General features: G+C 39.0%; 1 long non-coding RNA gene across 1 annotated transcript in view; it reads left to right on the top strand.

Annotated features, from left to right (window-relative positions):
• Positions 1–243: 243 nt before the first annotated feature.
• Positions 244–18,562, top strand: part of LOC309797104 — a 53,363-nt gene continuing 35,044 nt past the window's right edge. Inside the window, exon 1 of the long non-coding RNA XR_014292546.1 lies at positions 244–369. This is a non-coding gene — a long non-coding RNA (uncharacterized lncRNA). The remainder of the gene's footprint in view (positions 370–18,562) is intronic.

Below are 18,562 nucleotides of genomic sequence, written 5' to 3'. Positions count from 1 at the left end.
TGAGAAACTCAGTCAGTTTTTTTCTGAATGGAGAGAGAGAGCTGGAAGGCTAAGAACTAGATATTAATACCTTTGCTCTTTTTTGGTTTACTTGAGAGATAACTGACATGTCACATTATATTCGTTGTAGGTGTACACTATCTCAGTTTGCCCTCTTATTAATGGGATGAACTCTGCAACTTTGGAAAAATTAGGAAATCTCACTTAATGTAACTTCCTCCTCTGTCCTCTGAGGGATGAGGACTAATTTCAGGAACTCGCAGATTCCAGCTGTACTGCTCCTGGCCCCCCAGCTCCACATGTGTGAACCGTATGTGTTGACAAGCCTGAGGTCCTGAAGCAAAGCAAATAGTGCTGATTCTGCCTTAGGTAAGTGATGTGGGCCTGTTTCTATGGGGTTGGGTGGTTGCTGGAAACACAGGAGTTGAGACTTTTGATGGAGACGGAGTCGGGGGTAAATGTTTGTGGTTTGCTTTGGGTGGTTTATACCAGATTTTGTGTGCAGTTCTGTGTGTGTAGCCTAATATTTGTATATGGACATCTAAATCTGTATCTATTCTCAAGTTGCTACAAAATTCCCAAAAGAATACCATCTTTCATTTTAAGCAGAGGAATGCTAGTATATTGTCTGGGTCAGAAAAATAAATATAGAACAAAAGCAAATATTTCCATAGGACTTAGGGTAACTAGGACGAATGCTAAGGAAACTTGCTAATAACTCTTTAGGAGGGACATGCCAACATTTTCCCAAATACTCGGGGTTGATTAGTAAAGGGCACTGTGGGCCAGAGTGGACCACATGTAACAATGTTCCCTTACAAGTCATCTCATTAATTTATATATATATATATTTTTTAACTTTTTATTTTATATTGTAGTATAGCTGATTAACAATGTTGTGATAGTTTCAGATGTACAGCAAAGTGATTCAGTTATACCTATACATGTATCTATTCTTTTCCAAATTCTTTTCCCATTTAGGTTGTTACATAATATCGAGCAGAGTTCTCTGTGCTATACTCAAGTCATCTCATTATTAATCAAATCTGCACATGTTACTGTGAGCAAAAACGATTTAGAATCGGGTATGGAATCCATACCCGTCCACTTCACCTGAAACCCATGTCTATTACAAATACTAGATTGGGAAGAAGCATGAACGATTAAGAGTTTCCTTTAGTTTTCCCCTGGTCTGAGCAGTACAGGATGGCAGAATTCCAAAGTGGAATCCTAAAAGTCTTTGCTGTTTCCAGGGGATGTATCGAAGGAAAGTTCCCCAGTGCCCCAGAAAAGCTAGCTGTGTAATACCCTGAAGCCTGGCCCCATCTTGGAAGGCAGGACAGGTAGGACAATTCCTTCGCCTCTAAGAAAGTGAAGTTGCTTGATTCCAAAGAGCTGGGGAAGCTATTTGTACTGGGGAGCTGTTTGATGGGCCCATTAGTATCAGAAGCGCCTCTGATTTTTATCAACACTGTACACACCTCTCATTTCAGCTGAACACCCCAGTCCTTATGTTTGATCCCCGACAGTGAATAACCAAGTCCCAGGGAACGACCAGCCATGAAACAATTTATATTCTTCAAAGAACGCAGAAGTATTTGATTCTATCAGTGCCCTCAGACAGAGGCTTAAAAATGAAGTCTGTGTCCTATTATAAATCTCCCTTCGCTGCTCTGTATTTATCAGCTTTCGATTATTTTAAGAAAATGATCATCCAAGTAAATGTTTAAGTTAGGCAGGTAATGACCCGAGTCTGATTAGTAAATTTTTCCATTCCCCCTCCAACAGGATACATCAGACCTTAAAATTCCGCAAACACACATTTACATGATCATTGTCCTAAAACGCCATAAGTGAACACGAAGAGCTCAGGAATCATCTTTGCTGGGGCTCTTTCTGCCTGACACATTTATTTGAATGTCATTTTCTGCCCTTGAAATTCGTGAGCGTTTTATGAACAGAAGGAAAGTATATTTGAGACTGGGTAGAAAGCAGTACCTCTAAAGCACATGTCTGTATAAGAAAGGCCTCCTTTGAACTCTGTCGTGGAGATTTACATACTGAAGTATGAAGATTATCTAGTGACAGTTAGACAATTTGTACATAAATACGTCATGACACGGGGTATGAAATTAGAGCAGCAGAGAAGGAGTAATAGAACCTTTTGTCCTGCAACCGGTTGGCATCCTAAGACAACGGATTGGATGGTGTTTTTGGAAAAATCCACTTTATCTGTACAAGAAAAGGAGCCTATATATCTACATATTGTTGTTTGTTTTTCAGTTCATGTCAACAATAAGAATTTATATGTGTCTGTGGACCGTCCTGATGTTCTAGACCTTAAGCTCATTATATCTTATCTATCTGGTTTTATAAAAGCGTATTTATTTATAAAAGCACACACACATATATATTTATTTATTCAGAATAAGCAATGATAAGAAATGCATATTGGAGGTATTATTTTGTTTCTTTCCTGAAAAAAAGAAAACCCTGATGTTTCTTGAGGACATATCTTATGTAATATTTGTATATTTTGAAAGAAAGTATTTTCTGCTATTAAAAGAGATGGATCATCACAAAGATACTTGACATATTAATCCTCTGTAGGATTAATTCGAATTGCAACTTATGAATCAACAATTACTATGGAAGTTGAAAGGAAAGAAGGAAGGGAGGAAAGAAGAAAACATGGAGAGTAGTTGAACAGAAACCAATACTTTTATGTCTTATTACTTCTCTCTGCATCAGAACTCCAGAGCAATGCAGTGTGTGAGGCAAGTTTTGAGATATATACACTAATATGTGTAAGATGGGTAACTAATAAGAACCTGCTGTATAAAAAAAAATAAATAAAATTCAAAAAAAAAGAATTTGGGATGACGGGGGGTGGGGGAGTGCAGTGTAGTATATGGAAAAGACTTGAATTTTAAAAAATTTATTTATTGAAATAGAGTTGATTTACAATGATGTGTTAATTTCTGCTGCACAGCAAAATGATTCAGTTATACATACATATTCTTTTTCGTATTCTTTTCTGCTATGGTTTACCACCAGGTATTGAATATAGTTCCTTTGCTGTACAGTACAACCTTGTTGCTTATCCATCCTATATATATAATAGTTTGCAAGACTTGGATTTTTGCAAAAGCTCAGCGCTTTACTGGTTGTGTGATTGGGGCAATTACCAGGTATCTTTTTTTTGTTTTTAATTGACCTTTATTGGAGTATAACTGCTTCACAGTACTGTGCTAGCCTTGTCGCACAACAAAGTGAATCAGCCACATGCAGACATACATACCCATAGCCCCTCCCTCTTGAGCCTCTCTCCCACCCTCCCTATCCCACCCCTCTAGGTTGTCGCAAAGCACCAAGCTGACTTCCCTGTGCTATACAGTATGTTTTTGTCTCAGTTGTTCAACAGTAAATGGAAGAAAGTAATCTCTCCCTCTCATATTTGATGTGTAGATTCAAGGGGATATTTTCATGGTGCCTAGAAGAGTACATGCCTTTTAATTATAGCCAGCTAAGTTTTAGTCCTTTATTATACTTTCCTTATAATTTAGAAACTGTATTTGATTGAATTTGAATAATATCCATTCCCTGTACCTTTTTTCCACTCTTCTTTTTTAGTTGAAGTATAGTTGATTTACAATATTGTGTTAGTTTTAGGTGTACAGCAAAGTGATTCAGATATATATATATATATATATATATATGTATATTTCAGATTCTTTTCCATAATAGGTTATTACAAGGTATTGAATATAGTTCCCTATGCTATATGGTAAATCCTTACTGTTTATTTTATATATAGTGGTATGTATCTGTTAATCCCATACTCCTAATTTTTCTCCCCCTTTCTTTCCCCTTTGGTAACCAAGAGTTTGTTTTCTATGTCTGTGAGTCTGTTTCTGTTTGGTAGATAAGTTCATTTGTATTATTTTTTAAAGTCCACATATAAGTGGTATCATATAATATTTATCTTTATGTGACTTACTTCACTCAGTATGGTAATCTCTAGGTCCATTCATGTTTCTGCCAATGGCAATAATTCATTCTTTTTTATGGCTCAGTAATATTCCATTGTATAGATGTACATCTTCTTTATCTACTCATCTGTCAATAGACAATTAGGTTGCTTCCATGTCCTGGTTACTCTGAATAGTGCTGCTATGAACATTGGGGTGCACATATGTTTTTGAATTAGTTTTCTCCGGATATATGCCCAGGAGTGGGATTGCTGGATCATATGGTAGCTGTATTTTTAGTTTTTTTAAGAAGCCACCATACTGTTCTCCACAGTGGCTGCACCAATTTACATTCCCACCAACAGTGCAGGAAGGTTCCCTTTTCTCCACACCCTCTCCAGCATTTATTGTTTGTAGACTTTTTGCTGATGGCCATTCTAACAGGTATGAGGTGATACCTCATTTTGGTTTTGATTTGCATTTTTTTAAGAATTAGTGATGTTGGGCATCTTTTCGTGTGCCTGTTGGCCATCTGTATGTCTTCTTTGGAGAAATGTCTATTTAGATCTTCTGCCCATTTTTGGATTGGGTTTTTTGGTTTTTTGATATTGAGCTGCATGACCTGCATGTATATGTTGGAGATAAATCCTTTGTCAGTTGCTTCATTTGCAAATATTTTCTCCCAGTCTGTAGGTTGTCTCTTTGTTTTGTTGGTGGTTTCCTCTGCTGTGCGAAAGCTTTGAAGTTTGATTAGGTCCCGTTTGTTTATTTTTGCTTTTGTTTCTGTCATGCACATTTTCTCTTTTGGCACAAGGTGATATTCATTTCTAAGTAAAGCTACCTTTGTTTTAAAACCACATTGCTGGCAATCCTGTCAGATAAAGTGAGGATGGAGTAAAGTGTTAAAAAGTCCAATACAGTTGTTTAGTTTCTTGAAATGAATTCATTTCATTCCATGAAATAATTATTTTCTCTTTATAGTCTTCATTTCCCACCTTTCCTTCCTGTAATTTCTCAGAAAGTACTAGCTTTGTCTCTGCCACATGAAAATTTCAAAATATATATAATTAAATCTGTTTTAATTATGCATTTACATGAAGAAATATTTAGATTTCTCTCAAAAAATAGTGTTCTTTTTGTTTTGTTTCCTATTATGACTCAAAATATTGAAATCCTCTAAGATTAAGATTATATATAAACATCTTCAAAAAGAATTTATGTAACTTACAATTCAATTCATCTAACATTTGAGTATCTACTGTGTGGAAAGTTCTGTGTTATAAGACAAGTGGAGAAAACCCCTGTGTAGTTTCTGCCCCTGATTGGTTGATGTACATTGATGATGGCATATATAAGTAGTGAGTTAAAATCAATTATAAAAATAGACATTTTGGGGCTTCCCTGGTGGCGCAGTGGTTGAGAGTCCACCTGCCGATGCAGGGGATGCAGGTTCGTGCCCCAGTCTGGGAAGATCCCACATGCCACGGAGCGGCTGGGCCCGTGAGCCATGGCCGCTGAGCCTGCGCATCCGGAGCCTGTGCTCCGCAACGGGAGAGGCCACAACAGTGAGAGGCCGGCGTACCGCAAAAAAAAAAAAAAAAAAATAGACATTTTGGGACTTCCCTTGTGGCACAGTGGTTAAGACTCCATGATCCCAGTGCAGGGGACCTGGGTTCAATCCATGGTCAGAGAACTAGATCCCACATGCATGCTGCAACTAAGAGTTCAAATGCCACAACTAAGGAGCCTGTGTGCCGCAACTGGGGAGCCAGCGAGCTGCAACTAAGGAGCCCACCTGCCACAGCTAAGACTCAGCACAACCAAATAAATAATAAAATAATAATTAAAAAATAAAGTCTATAAAAAATAGACAGTTTATACCAGATATACAAAAGGAAAAAAGAAACGACTAAAGCTTGGAAGAGGTGGGTATAGATTCTTAGGGATGTGAGCATTTTATCTGAAAAGTAGAGGCAAATGAAGATTTGAAGAGAAAATGAGACAAAGAGATTCTAGTCTGTGATAAACCATGAGTCAGAGCATCAGACACTAAAATAAAAACGTTGCACACACAACTTGAAATCATGCTTTATGCTTGGGGTACAAAATCAGAACTGAGTGAAGTTCTTGAAAGATCTTTACTGGAGTAATCACGTACCTGTATTCTGTAATACAAGGTGATCATCACTACTATAATTACAGTGATTTATTGCTAAAAATATTTTAGGCTCATCTAAAAAAAAAAACAGATACAGAAGAAGGCAGAATTAAACCGAGATGATAAATCTGAAAGTGAGCCAAAGAGATATGTTGGAAAGAAAAATGAGAGATCTTATTTTTAAAATATATACTTTGCTAATGAGAATTAAACATAGTATAGAAGTGTCTAAGAAAGATTCAGGAAATTGGAATAGAATGGTAAAAAAGAAAAGAAGAGAAGAACATGAAACTTATTATGAAAGAATTTGCAGAGAATGGAAGACAGAGACAAAAATAGTCCAACTATCAAGCAGAAGGTTAGAAGCAAAATAGATGAATACAGATGGTATGAAATATATCTACTTGGGCTCTCAAAGAAAGAGTAGCAATACATGAAGAGCTGATAGGAAATATGAGTGGTCTATGCAAAACTGTACCCAAAACAATCAGATTCAGTAGTTCACAAGTCTTTCTAACCCACCCTGGGCTGTTTGAAGGGTTAGCCCTAATGACTAGAAGAGTTTTCCCAAATGTTTCCCACCTGGTTGTCTGAAGAATACAAAACATTCAACGAAGTCACCAGGAAAATCAAGACACAGGAAGCTCTAGCTGTCTTTGACCAAAGCTACCCATAACTTGATTGAGTTTATGGTACTCTTGCCAAAATTTTCTTGCAGAAATCCAGGTTCCAAGAAACCTGAACAGTTCTCAGGTGGGATAACAAGGCAGTTCTAAGGAGAAAGGGGATGTGTATGTTCCTTGTTGAGACCAGTAGTCTTAGGGGAAAGAGCATCTTCAATCACAAGTAACAGAAACATCTGACAGAAGCCCAGTGATAAAAGGAACTCTCCTTGTCTGACCTCTGTAGCCAAAAGATCACCTTCCTTGGCAAATGCAATCACCTCTTTTGTACTGCCTATTTCCTCTTACCCTTCATGACTTTTCTTCTTTTTTTTTTAAACCACCCTATGCACAGGTCACATGAGTTTAGTGTTTACAGATCATACATTATTGAAGACTAGGTCATACATTTTTGATCAGTGATTTCCATTCCTTTATTTTTTCCCACCCTCTCAATCTGAGCTGTGGTTTCTTCATCCCATTAGTCATTTTCTGATATTTCCCCTGAGGCTAAAACTTCATTTTCCAATTCATTTTTTTTGGTCTGGGATTTCATTTTCTGCTAGTTGAGCTTCCCTGAAACCATAGGATAAATTTTAATTTTTAAAACCTGACCTATTTCTATGATTTCTTTCGTCCCACTTGCTTAGTTACAGGCTGTCTTCGAATAATACACCTTGGACGTGGATTCCACAGGAAATGAGCTGCTATCTGGATAATTAGGAAGTATAGTCATTTCTATTGAATAACAGTATTTAAAACATGCTATTTATATGGGATAAGAATTGCAACTTACACAGTTGCTCAACAGAGTAAAAAATGGTTAAATGTTTCTAAGATGTATCCAGTGAACATATTCCAATGTATACCAATGAATTGATTTATCAGGCTACACGGATTTCAGTCTTCACCACTTATCCTCTTTACTTCGGGTGATCATGGACCATGATCCAGGAAGAAATGGACCCTTATCCAGGAGGTTGTGGACCCTTATCCAGGAGGTCATGGACCCTTATCCAAGAGGTCAATGATGCTTATCTAGGAGTTCATTGATGCTTATCTGGACCAGCTGTTGAACATGCCGCAGCTTTAACCATGGCTTTCACCATCAGGTTACACCCTCTTTCGTGGGCCTCCAAATCTGATGACATGGATTCTTCTTCATTTCTTACAGTCTTCATTATGCCAACAAAGTCCGGTAACTGGATCCATATCACGTTCCCCATAATTGGACCCTTGACCTGACAAACTCTCTGGTTGCCCAGAGATTGGCTTTGTCTGATGTGTCATCTGTCAAGTCTCAGCAAAAGCATTTTATCCCCCCAGTGAAATCTCCCTTCGTCTCCCTCATCTGTCTGCTCCCTTAGAATCCTGGGTCATGAGCAGTTGCTTACCTGTGTGCTTCCCTTACTAGGCGGGAAGCCCCCCACCCTCCCAGGAGGGGTGGAATACCTCATTTGATATAGTGTCTTCCCGGTCCCTCATGGACGTAAAGCAGCACCCAGTGGATGCTGCCAAAGAGTTATTGAATAAAGTAATGAAATGTCCTATTTTATTCTCCACATTTGGGGTTTAATTTAGACATATGAAACCCTGATTCTAATGCAGTTTTTTAATTCTTTTTTCCTAGTCTGATGGGATGGGCTATTTTAGATTTACGTTCTTGGATTGCATGCCCTGGATGTAGTTCCCATTCTTTTTTTTTTTTTTTTTGCGGTACGCGGGCCTCTCACTGTTGTGGCCTCTCCCGTTGCGGAGCACAGGCTCTGGACGCGCAGGCTCAGTGGCCATGGCTCACGGGCCCAGCCACTCCGCGGCATGTGGGGTCCTCCCGGACCGGGGCACGAACCCGTGTCCCCTGCATCAGCAGGTGGACTCTCAACCACTGCGCCACCAGGGAAGCCCAGTTCCCATTCTTTTATTCTGTATTTGTGTGTGTGCTTTTCCCTTACTCATGTTGCATAAGGTGATAGCTGTGAACAGGCTGGAGGAGGGCAGTGCCTGAGCCTCAGGGCTTCACAGCTGCTCTAACCGTGGGAGTAGCCATGGACCGTCCCATGTCCTTGCTGTTCCCAACGTCACTCCCCGAATGACTTCCTGGGCTGGTTCATTGTCCTCCTTACTGCTCACCCTGTTTCCGTGGTTTTCTGAGATGAACTTAGTACATTCTTTTAAAGCTACTCCCAGATTCACGGCATGCATGGCCCCCAGGGTTCTTTTTCTCTGCCTGCACTTGCATCGTTCTATTTAGAGTGAAATTCTCCTAGCCCGTGCTGCGGATCGCTTTCTGCACCCTTGTGCACGGAGCATCCTGGAATCTGAACCCTTTCCCTGGAGGCAGAGAAGCAGAAGCAGAAACGGGTGGCAGATACTCTGGGTAAAGTACCACCCCGTGTCCTGCTCTGGAGGGTTGGAGAAATTTTGCATAGTTTGTTTTTGGTTTTGTTTTGTGTGTGTGTGTGTGGTGGTTTTTAATTTAAGCCTCAGCTTTGCATAAATGGTGAGAAGCCTCTTTTCACTTCTTCTTAGGTGCCGTCCCTGGCAGAAGTTGAGCAACTACACGCAGTGCTCAGGCCCTGTGACCTGTTTCTGTAATAAAACTTACAGTTTTATTTATCTGGAACCCAGATACCCCCATTCTGTTGCCTGTGGCCAAGGTCTGCTTTTATCTTATCAGTTCAGAGGTGATCACCTGGCCCCCAGAGCCGAAAACACTGATAACCTGTCCCCTTGTAGAAAAATATGACAATCCTTTTTCTAAGTTGCAAGATGAAGCTGGGGTTTGCTGTGAGCAAAAAACGTGTAGATTTTCTCATTTGTTTTGCTTCCTGTTCTGAATTCTTCCCAGATGTGTTCGCACCGGTTTCTCTGTCATATTTATAACGTTTAGTGACACTTCTCTCTCTTTCTCTCTGTCTACCTTCCCAGTATAAAGTTGGAAGAGACAAAGGCTTCGTGATGCTAGCAAAAGAGTTATATCCTGAATAAAGGGTGTATGTGACAGAAACATTTTTCTTTTAATTAAGACCTGTAACTTCATGGTAAGACAGTTTATACTCTATGTTAGATATTTCCAAGCACACTCTAGAAAAAGCAAGAGAGAGGGCATTTCACAAAATGTAATGGACAACAAGGACCTACTGTACAGCACAGGGAACTCTGGTCAAAATTATGTAACAACCTAAATGGGAAAAGAATTTGAAAAAGAAGAGATACATGTATATGGATAACTGAATCACTTTGCTGTACACCTGAAACGATCACAACACTGTTAATCACCTATACTCCAGTATAAAATAAAAAGTTAAAAAAATAAAATCAAATGCCATAAACATAAAAGAATGGAATGGAACTGTGACAAAAACTTTAGGTAAAAATTGCACAGGTTGTTAGATACATGTAAAATAAAGTTGTGTAAATTGATACAGGATATTCAATCATTAGCTCAAAAACTGCCCTTGATTTTTGTGTGTGTGTGTGTGTGGAAGTATAAGTTAATATTGTAAAGAATTCAAGGGGAAAAGTACATTAATGCCAAATGATCATAATATGACAGAAATCCTGTAACTACCAGATGAAGACAAAGATCTTGTAGGGGAAAAAAATAGATCTTTTATTTTAAAAGGTAAATTAAAGGGGGAACACTTTTGAAATGCAGAAAACATACAAAGGAAAAAAAATCAGCATTATCCTACCACCACAGAAATAACTAGTGTTAACTACACAATTTAACTTTTTGATGCCTTGTCTCTTTCCCATTTGCTAAATGATTAATATTTTAAGTAGCATGATTGCTCAACATAGACATACAGGAAAGGGAGTATCGAAGAACTTCAAAGCCAATGGTGAAAGGATGTTTAAAATAAAAGTCAAATATAGTTTAAAAATTAACTTAGTGGCCAGTGTTTGTGTATGCATACCTGTGCCTGTACACATCTGAATACCAGAATAAAAATTCAGTGTAATGCGATTTTCATAAGAATTCAAGAATCATTTAAATAGGAAATTAAATAGGACATATCCTTCCTTTGTAAAAACATTTTGAGGACAAATTATAAACAAACAATTTAGTCCCAGAAGTGCCCTTTGGGGAAATTCTATTTGCTTATGGAAACATTGCAAAGTATTGAACATGATTCAGTTTAATCATTCTCTCAAAAGGACAATAAAAAAAAAACACCCAAACTAAAAAACTCTACTTTGGAAATAATCATTATTTGGAAACAGTGCTTTTTGTAAATTTTCTTTTTTTTTTTTTTTTTTTTTTTTTTGCGGTACGCGGGCCTCTCACTGTTGTGGCCTCTCCCGTTGCGGAGCACAGGCTCCGGATGCGCAGGCCCAGCGGCCATGGCTCACGGGCCCAGCCGCTCCGCGGCATATGGGATCCTCCCAGACCGGGGCACGAACCCGTATCCCCTGCATCGGCAGGCGGACTTCTCAACCACTGCACCACCAGGGAGGCCCCTAAATTTTCATTTTAATGTTTAACAACTGCTGTGAGCTTATTGCCAAATCATGTATTTAGATTTTTATCTTATGACTAAATGGTAATACTTTCTTCTGTAATGATATTTTTTCCCTTTGGGAGAACTATATCCGTAATACAAATTTAATGATAAAAAGGGTTTCCATTATTTGATCATAACAGGGACTCCAATTGCAACCTCCAAGTACAACCACTGATAACAAGTGTGATTTGATTGGGTTCTATATTTTCTCTTTTATCTGCCTTTGAAGATCTGAAAGGTATCCTCTGAGACTCCACAGCAAAAACGTACTCTTCTTCCACGCAGCCTTTATTTTTGTCCCTGAGGAAACTGACAAATGATGGAAGCTGTCACCATTAGGGTTTCCTCTGTAAAATTAATAAACAGGATATGTGTGTGTTTAAAATATGGCAGACACGATTCAATGCATTCAATATGTATTATGCCATTTATTTGTCACATGGTAAGAAAAGTCCAATCATCTTCCCCTTTTTAATATGTGAGGAAATTGAGGCACAGAAACATTAAATTTTTCAAAGTCAGGAGGGTAAACAACAGAATGGTTGAGATGGAAACCTATCCATTTCTTTTGCTCTTAGATCACTACATAGTTTAACAACATGAGATCATGTATTTCACTCTAATTTGAAAAGATACATGTAACCCAATGTTCACAGCAGCACTATTTACAATAGCTAAGACATGGAAGCAACCTAAGCGTCCATCGACAGATGAAAGGATAAAGAAAATGTGGTATATATATACAATGGGATATTACTCAGCTATCAAAAAGAATGAAATAATGCCATTTGCAGCAACATGGATAGACCTAGAGACTATCATACTAAGTGAAGTAAGTCAGACAAAGACAAATGTCATATGATATTAGTTATATGTGGTATCTAAAAAAATAATACAAATGAACTTATTTACAAAACAGAAACAGACTCACAGACATAGAAAATAACCTCATGGTTACCAAAGGGGAAAGAAATGGAGAGGGATAAATTAATAAGAGTTTGGGATTAGCAGATATAAACTGCTATGTATAAAACAGGTTAAAAAAAAACAAAAACAAAAGGAGGACCTACTGTATAGCACAGGGAACTATGTTCAAATTCTCGTAATAAACCATAATGGAAAAGAATCTGAAAAAGTATATATATATATATATATATATATATATATATATATATATATATATATATATATGACAATCACTCTGCTGTACACCTGAAACTAACACAACGTAGTAAATCAACTCTACGTCAATTTAAAAAAAAAGGATCAAAAAAAAAGATAGTGCATTTAACAGGCATGTATTACCATTGATACAGATGTGATTACCTAAGATATAGATGCAAGAAGTAAAAATTATTCTGTATCTTTTTTTTAAGCCAAGAAACTGGCTGCCCCTGGAGGTCATAAGCCTTCAGAAGCCCATGATCTTTCCAGGATGTCACCTTTTTGTAGAAAAGGGTGTATATTCCACCTGGAGCCCTTACCAACTCTGCAAATGTTGACATTTCCTGATGTTGATTAATAGGGTTTCAGGCTTTGGGTGATCTGCCCAATTGTCCTTAGGAGCAGGAATGTTCTTGCTGAGCCGGATGAAGCCTCTGGAGCAAATCTAATACTCGTAGACCTGCAGTGGGAGGTATTTTTGACCTGATCTCATTTGCAGGCTACTCATCCCTGTGGAGTTGAACTCAGGGCTGTATACATGGGACCAGATAAGCATGTAGGATGTCCCATGTGATAGAGCATCCTCCTTGGCACCTTTGCATGCAGTCGTTCCCATCAACACTTACAGTGGTCTCTTCCTCCCATCAGGGGAAAAAAGCATGATCCCAAAGGACTACATTTTGAAGCAAAATCCTGGTTCAAAATTTAAATAGCACTTTGACACATGGCAGATAGGCTTCCTTTGTGTAGGATTAATTTTCTCCTAGAAAATAGAGAAGGGTGCTGTTTGCCATATTCAGAAGTGAATCATTGGTAATTTTACTGTCAGTGAAACAGAAGAAGCTGGACTTGGAGGTGGGTCTAGAGCATCCATCAGAAGGTATGCCAAGCCCTTGGTGAAAGTTTGCTGTTCATGTGACGTTTCCATTTCACACTTAAGGGAATCAGTTTGTGAGGTAGACAGTAAGGGCAGTGTGCATCTGGCTTATGGAACAACAAATTAGTTACCGTGATAAAACAAATTACACCGAATATATCTAGACGGGCGGATCAAAGGTGTGCAAAGGAAAATAGTCAATAAGCAGGAAAATGTAGCTCTATTCTTAAATCCTATTTCAGTGATGTATGTTGATTCGCAGAATTACACAACTTCAGTAGAACTGGTTATGTAATAAACATTCAAGGAAGTGACTTGGCTGTGACATGTTTTCATGGTTTGTACTTAGAGAAAGGATGCTATCACACTGCAGAAAGGAAGGGAAAAAATCACTTACGTAAAAGATTAAAGGAAGGAAGATGTCATAGATTTCTGTGCCTTCCTTCTAGAAATACCATCAAAAAAAGAAAAGGTCTGTGGAGAGGAATGTGAGAAGAATAACGGATTTATGGAAAGGTCAGTGAAACACCCAGAAAACTGTGCATAGTATCAGAAAATGAACCCCAACACACATTCCATTCTCCTTCATAGGAATCCAGCATACACACATGGACCCCTGTTCCTGACCTATGCCATCATAGCTTTACCTCTGACCTATGGGCATATGCATTTTCTTCTTGGTTTTCTTTTTTTTTTTTTTCTGTAACGCTTTATTGAGTTGTCATTGATATACCCAAAGCTGCACATATTTAATACGTATATACAATTTAATAGGTTTGAACATATGTAGGGACCCATGAAGTCATTAGCACAATCAAGGCAATAAACATCCATCACCTCCAAAAGTTTCCTCCTGCCCGTTTTTATAAGACCATTTAACTTGATTTCGATTCTCTGAACAAATTTTTCAGCGAGTAATAAAACATTGTTCACTGCAGGGACTTCTCTACTGCATATCTCTAGAACTGGGGGGCTCTGTTTTCTAAAACAGCCACCTCTACAAAATAAGTACCACCATCCGTTTTCCCAAACTTTTCTACAATGATGCAAAAGTTCCGTAATTAGCTTTCACCTTGAAGGTCAACCTGTTGGGTTGATCAGTGTCTCCCCAAGTTCATGGTCACCCAAAACCTTATTTGGAAAGAGGGTCTTTGCACGTGGCATCAAGTTAAGATGAGGTTATATTGCCTCAGGGTGGACCCTACTCCAATGACTGATGTCCTTAGGAGGAGTGGGAATTTGGATGGGGACCTGCAGAGGGAAGACAGCCATGTAAATGTAAAGACAGAGATTGGGGTGATGCAGCTACAATGCCAAGGATTACCAGGGACCCTCAGAAGCTGGAGGAGCAGGAAAGATCTCCCCTTACAGCTTCTGGAGGGGGTGATTTCCTGTCCGCACCTTGATTGCAGACTTCGGGTCTTCAGGACTGTAAGGGAATATGCCGTATTTTCTCTCTCTCTCTCTCTCTTTTTTTTTTTTTTTTGGCCACCCAGTGTGTGGCACGTTGCTAAAGCAGCCCTAGGAAACTAACACAGTTATTTTTTTTCCAAACAAACAACTTCTTTAAAATTTATTTTTTATTGAAGTATAGTTGAATTACAATGTTGTGTTAATTACTGCTGTACGGCAAAGTGACTCAGTTATATATACATAGATCCTTTTTCATAGTCTTTTCCATTATGGTTTATTACAGGATATTGAATATAATTTCCCCAAACAAGTTTTTATTGAAGTATAATTGATTTATAATATTGTGATAGTTTCAGGTATACAGCAGTGATTCAGTTATATATATTCTTTTTCAGATTCTTTTCCATTATAAGTTATTACAAGGTATTGAATAGAGTTCCCTGTGCTATAGAGTAGGACCTTGTTGTTTATCTATTTTATATGTAGTGGTGTGCATATGTTAATCCCAAACACCTAATTTATCCCCCCCCACTTTCCCCTTTCATAACCACAAGTCACTTTCCCCTTTGGTAACCATAAGTTCATTTGTGTCATATTTTCGATTTCACATATAAGTGATAGCATATGGTATTTGTCTTTCTCTGTCTGGCTTACTTTACTTAGTATGATCATCTCCAGGTCCATCCATGTTGCTGCAAATGTTGGATCTATATAATAACAACTAATTTTGCATCAGATTAAGAATAAGTTCTTCTGTGTATACAAATTGATATAGAATTTCAATGTCTTTTCCTGTTTTTATCTTTCCTTAAAAATATATTAAGGCAAATCTGTGATACACTTCTCATCATTTATCTTCCCTGTGGAGATTTTAAGAGGATTAACAGTCACATTTTGTAAATCTCTCTATGAAAAATATAGTGTATAATTAGCCAAAAGATCTGCGAATATCATTGCAAAATTGTCACTGAACATCTGAAGTCCTCAGAACATAAAATGGCTTTGAAACCAATTTAACTGGGAAAACAGCGATTCTCAGATTTGGGGGATACTTAGGAATTACTTGCAAAATGCATTAAAGTTATAGATCCCAGCCCTGCCCAGGAGTCTGATTCTGTAGGTCTGGAGTGAGACTAAGACACCTGTACATGAGTGAGACAGGTTGATCAAAGAGGATGCTGCTCTGGTACCATCTCGTTTTTTTTTTTTTTTTTTTTTTTTTTTGCGGTACGCGGGCCTCTCACTGCTGTGGCCTCTCCCATTGCAGAGCACAGGCTCCGGACGCGCAGGCTCAGTGGCCATGGCTCACGGGCCCAGCCGCTCCACGGCATGTGGGATCTTCCCGGACCAGGGCACGAACCCATGTCCCCTGCATCAGCAGGCGGACTCTCAACCACTGCGCCACCAGGGAAGCCCAGCTATCTTGTATTTGTATTCCAGTTCTGGCCTTTTCAGTTTCATCTCAATGGAAAGTTCACCCAACTCTCTGGGCCTCAGGTTCCTTATCTACAAAATGGGAAGACACTATGACAATGCCTTGTATGAATATTAGGATCAAATGAAATTAAAGAATATATGTATATATCTATATGCAATATAAAGTTACACTGTATATTGCTCTATATAATATGAATGTAATTTTAACATAATATGTTAATAAGCTATTATATGATAAAATATGCATGCATAGATTGAATATTTTACATATGTAAATATGTAAAATCCCTTCCCCTGCTGTATGTTATTTTGTTAGAGTGCAGAAAATCAGCCTCTGTGCTTTTCCTACCTTGCACATTCTCAAGAGACAACCCGCCTGCACTTAGAAACCATCCATTGTCAGCGAGAAGGTTCATAGATATTTAATATTTGCCGAGTGAGCATCTACAGTGAGCGGACTAGAGATCCATCACTCCCAAGGTACACTGACCTTTGGCTCTGGGGAGAGTGATACTGTTATGGCTGGATAATGATATCTTGTTCAATAGAAAGATCCAAACGTGTTTTATCTTCATCAAAGCTGTAATTACAACCAAGCAGGTGGCCCAGGGGATGAATTGCCTTGGGGTGCACAGAAGCCTTAGGAAAAGGATTAGGTGGAGCTACGGTCGTCAAGCTGTGATTATGCTGCTTGGGTTAAAATAAAGGGATATCAATCTTCATGCTGCCTTCTGCAAACACCTGACTGAGGAGAGAGGCACAAATCAACCTCAGTCTCTCCAGCATGAGAGGATGCTCGTCAGTGGATGATGGGCCACAGGGTAGAGGGGGATCTCTCCTTGCAGGAGACTTCAGATCTGGACAGAGCCGTGCAATGGTCTTTCCTTTCTCTCATGCTCTGTGTTTCCTTTTCCTTACACAGTAATTGCTTTCCACATCGTCCTACCCACCGATGATGGGGTTTTCGGTCCATGTAGAGAGACATGACTGCAAGACTAAAGGGACAGTTAGATTTCACTGTTTTCTTGCATGTTCTCGTATCATCTGAGGAGAGATGCATACCCTCCGGTTCATCCTTGACATCTGCACTGGAGATTAAAACCATCAAAATGAAAGCAATCTGGGGTTTGGTCTGCATGAGTTTCCTAGGGCTGCTCTACGACATCGCTACAAATGTAGCACCTTGAAACAACACTAATTTATCATGTTGTCGTGAATGTCAGAAGTCCAAAATGGGGTCTCCCTGGGGACTTCCCTGGTGGTCCAGTGGTTAAGACTTTGCCTCCCAATGAAGGGGGTGTGGGTTCGATCCCTGGCCAGGGAGCTAGGATCCCATATGCCTCGCAGCCAAAAAGACCAAAACATAAAACAAAAGCAATAGTGTAACAAGTCCAATAAAGACTTTAAAAATAGTCCACATCCAAAAAAATAAAAATCTTTCAAAAATGCAAAGCAAAGCAAAATGGGGTCTCCCTAATCTAAAATATAGGTGTCCACAGAACTGCATCCCTCCTGGAGGCTTTAGGGGAGAATCCATATTCTTACCTTGTGCGGCTTCTAGAGGTGCTTGTAATCCTTGGCTCCCGACCCTGCTTTCAACTTCAGAGCACATCACTCTGCCCTCGGCTGCTGTCTTTGCAGGTCCTTCTGTGACTCTGACCCATCCGCTTCGCTCTCAGAAAGACCCTTGTGAGGACATTGGACCCACCTGGATAATCCAGCATCATCTCAGCATCTCAAGGTCCTTAATCACATCTGCAAAATCCCTTCTGCCCAGTAAGGTAACCCGTTCACAGGTTCCACGGATTAGGATGTGCACATTTTTGAGGGTGGTTATTTTCCCCCCACAGGTCCATTCTCAGTTCTTTTTGTGTTTAATTTATTTTACTGAAGTATAATTGATTTACAACATTGTGTTAATTTCTGCTGTACAGCAAAGTGATTCAGTTATACGTACATATATCTATTCTTTTTCATCTTCTTTCCCATTATGTTTTATCACAGGATGTTGAGTATAGTTCCCTAGGCTGTATAGTAGGACCTTGTTGTTTATCCATTCTATACATAATAGTTTGCATCTGCGAACCCCAAACTCCCAATCCATCCCTCCTCCATTCCACTCCCCTCCCCCTTGGCAACCACAAGCCTGTTCTCTGTGTCTTTGAGTCTGTTTCTGTTTTGTAGATAAGTTCATTTGTGTCATATTTTAGATTCCACATATAAGTGGTATCATATGATATTTGTCTTTCTCTGTGTGGCCTATTTCACTTAGTATGATCATCTCTAGGTCCTTCCCTGCTGCTGCAAATGGCAATATTACATTCTTTTTCATGGCTGAGTAATATTCCATTGTACATATGTGCCACATCTTC

Source organism: Mesoplodon mirus, assembly GCF_964341445.2.
Source record: "Mesoplodon mirus genome assembly, chromosome: X".
In the NCBI taxonomy this organism is placed as follows: Eukaryota; Metazoa; Chordata; class Mammalia; order Artiodactyla; family Ziphiidae; genus Mesoplodon; species Mesoplodon mirus.
The sequence above is the reverse complement of the archived record's forward strand: the minus strand, read 5'-3'. Positions and strand labels throughout refer to the sequence as shown.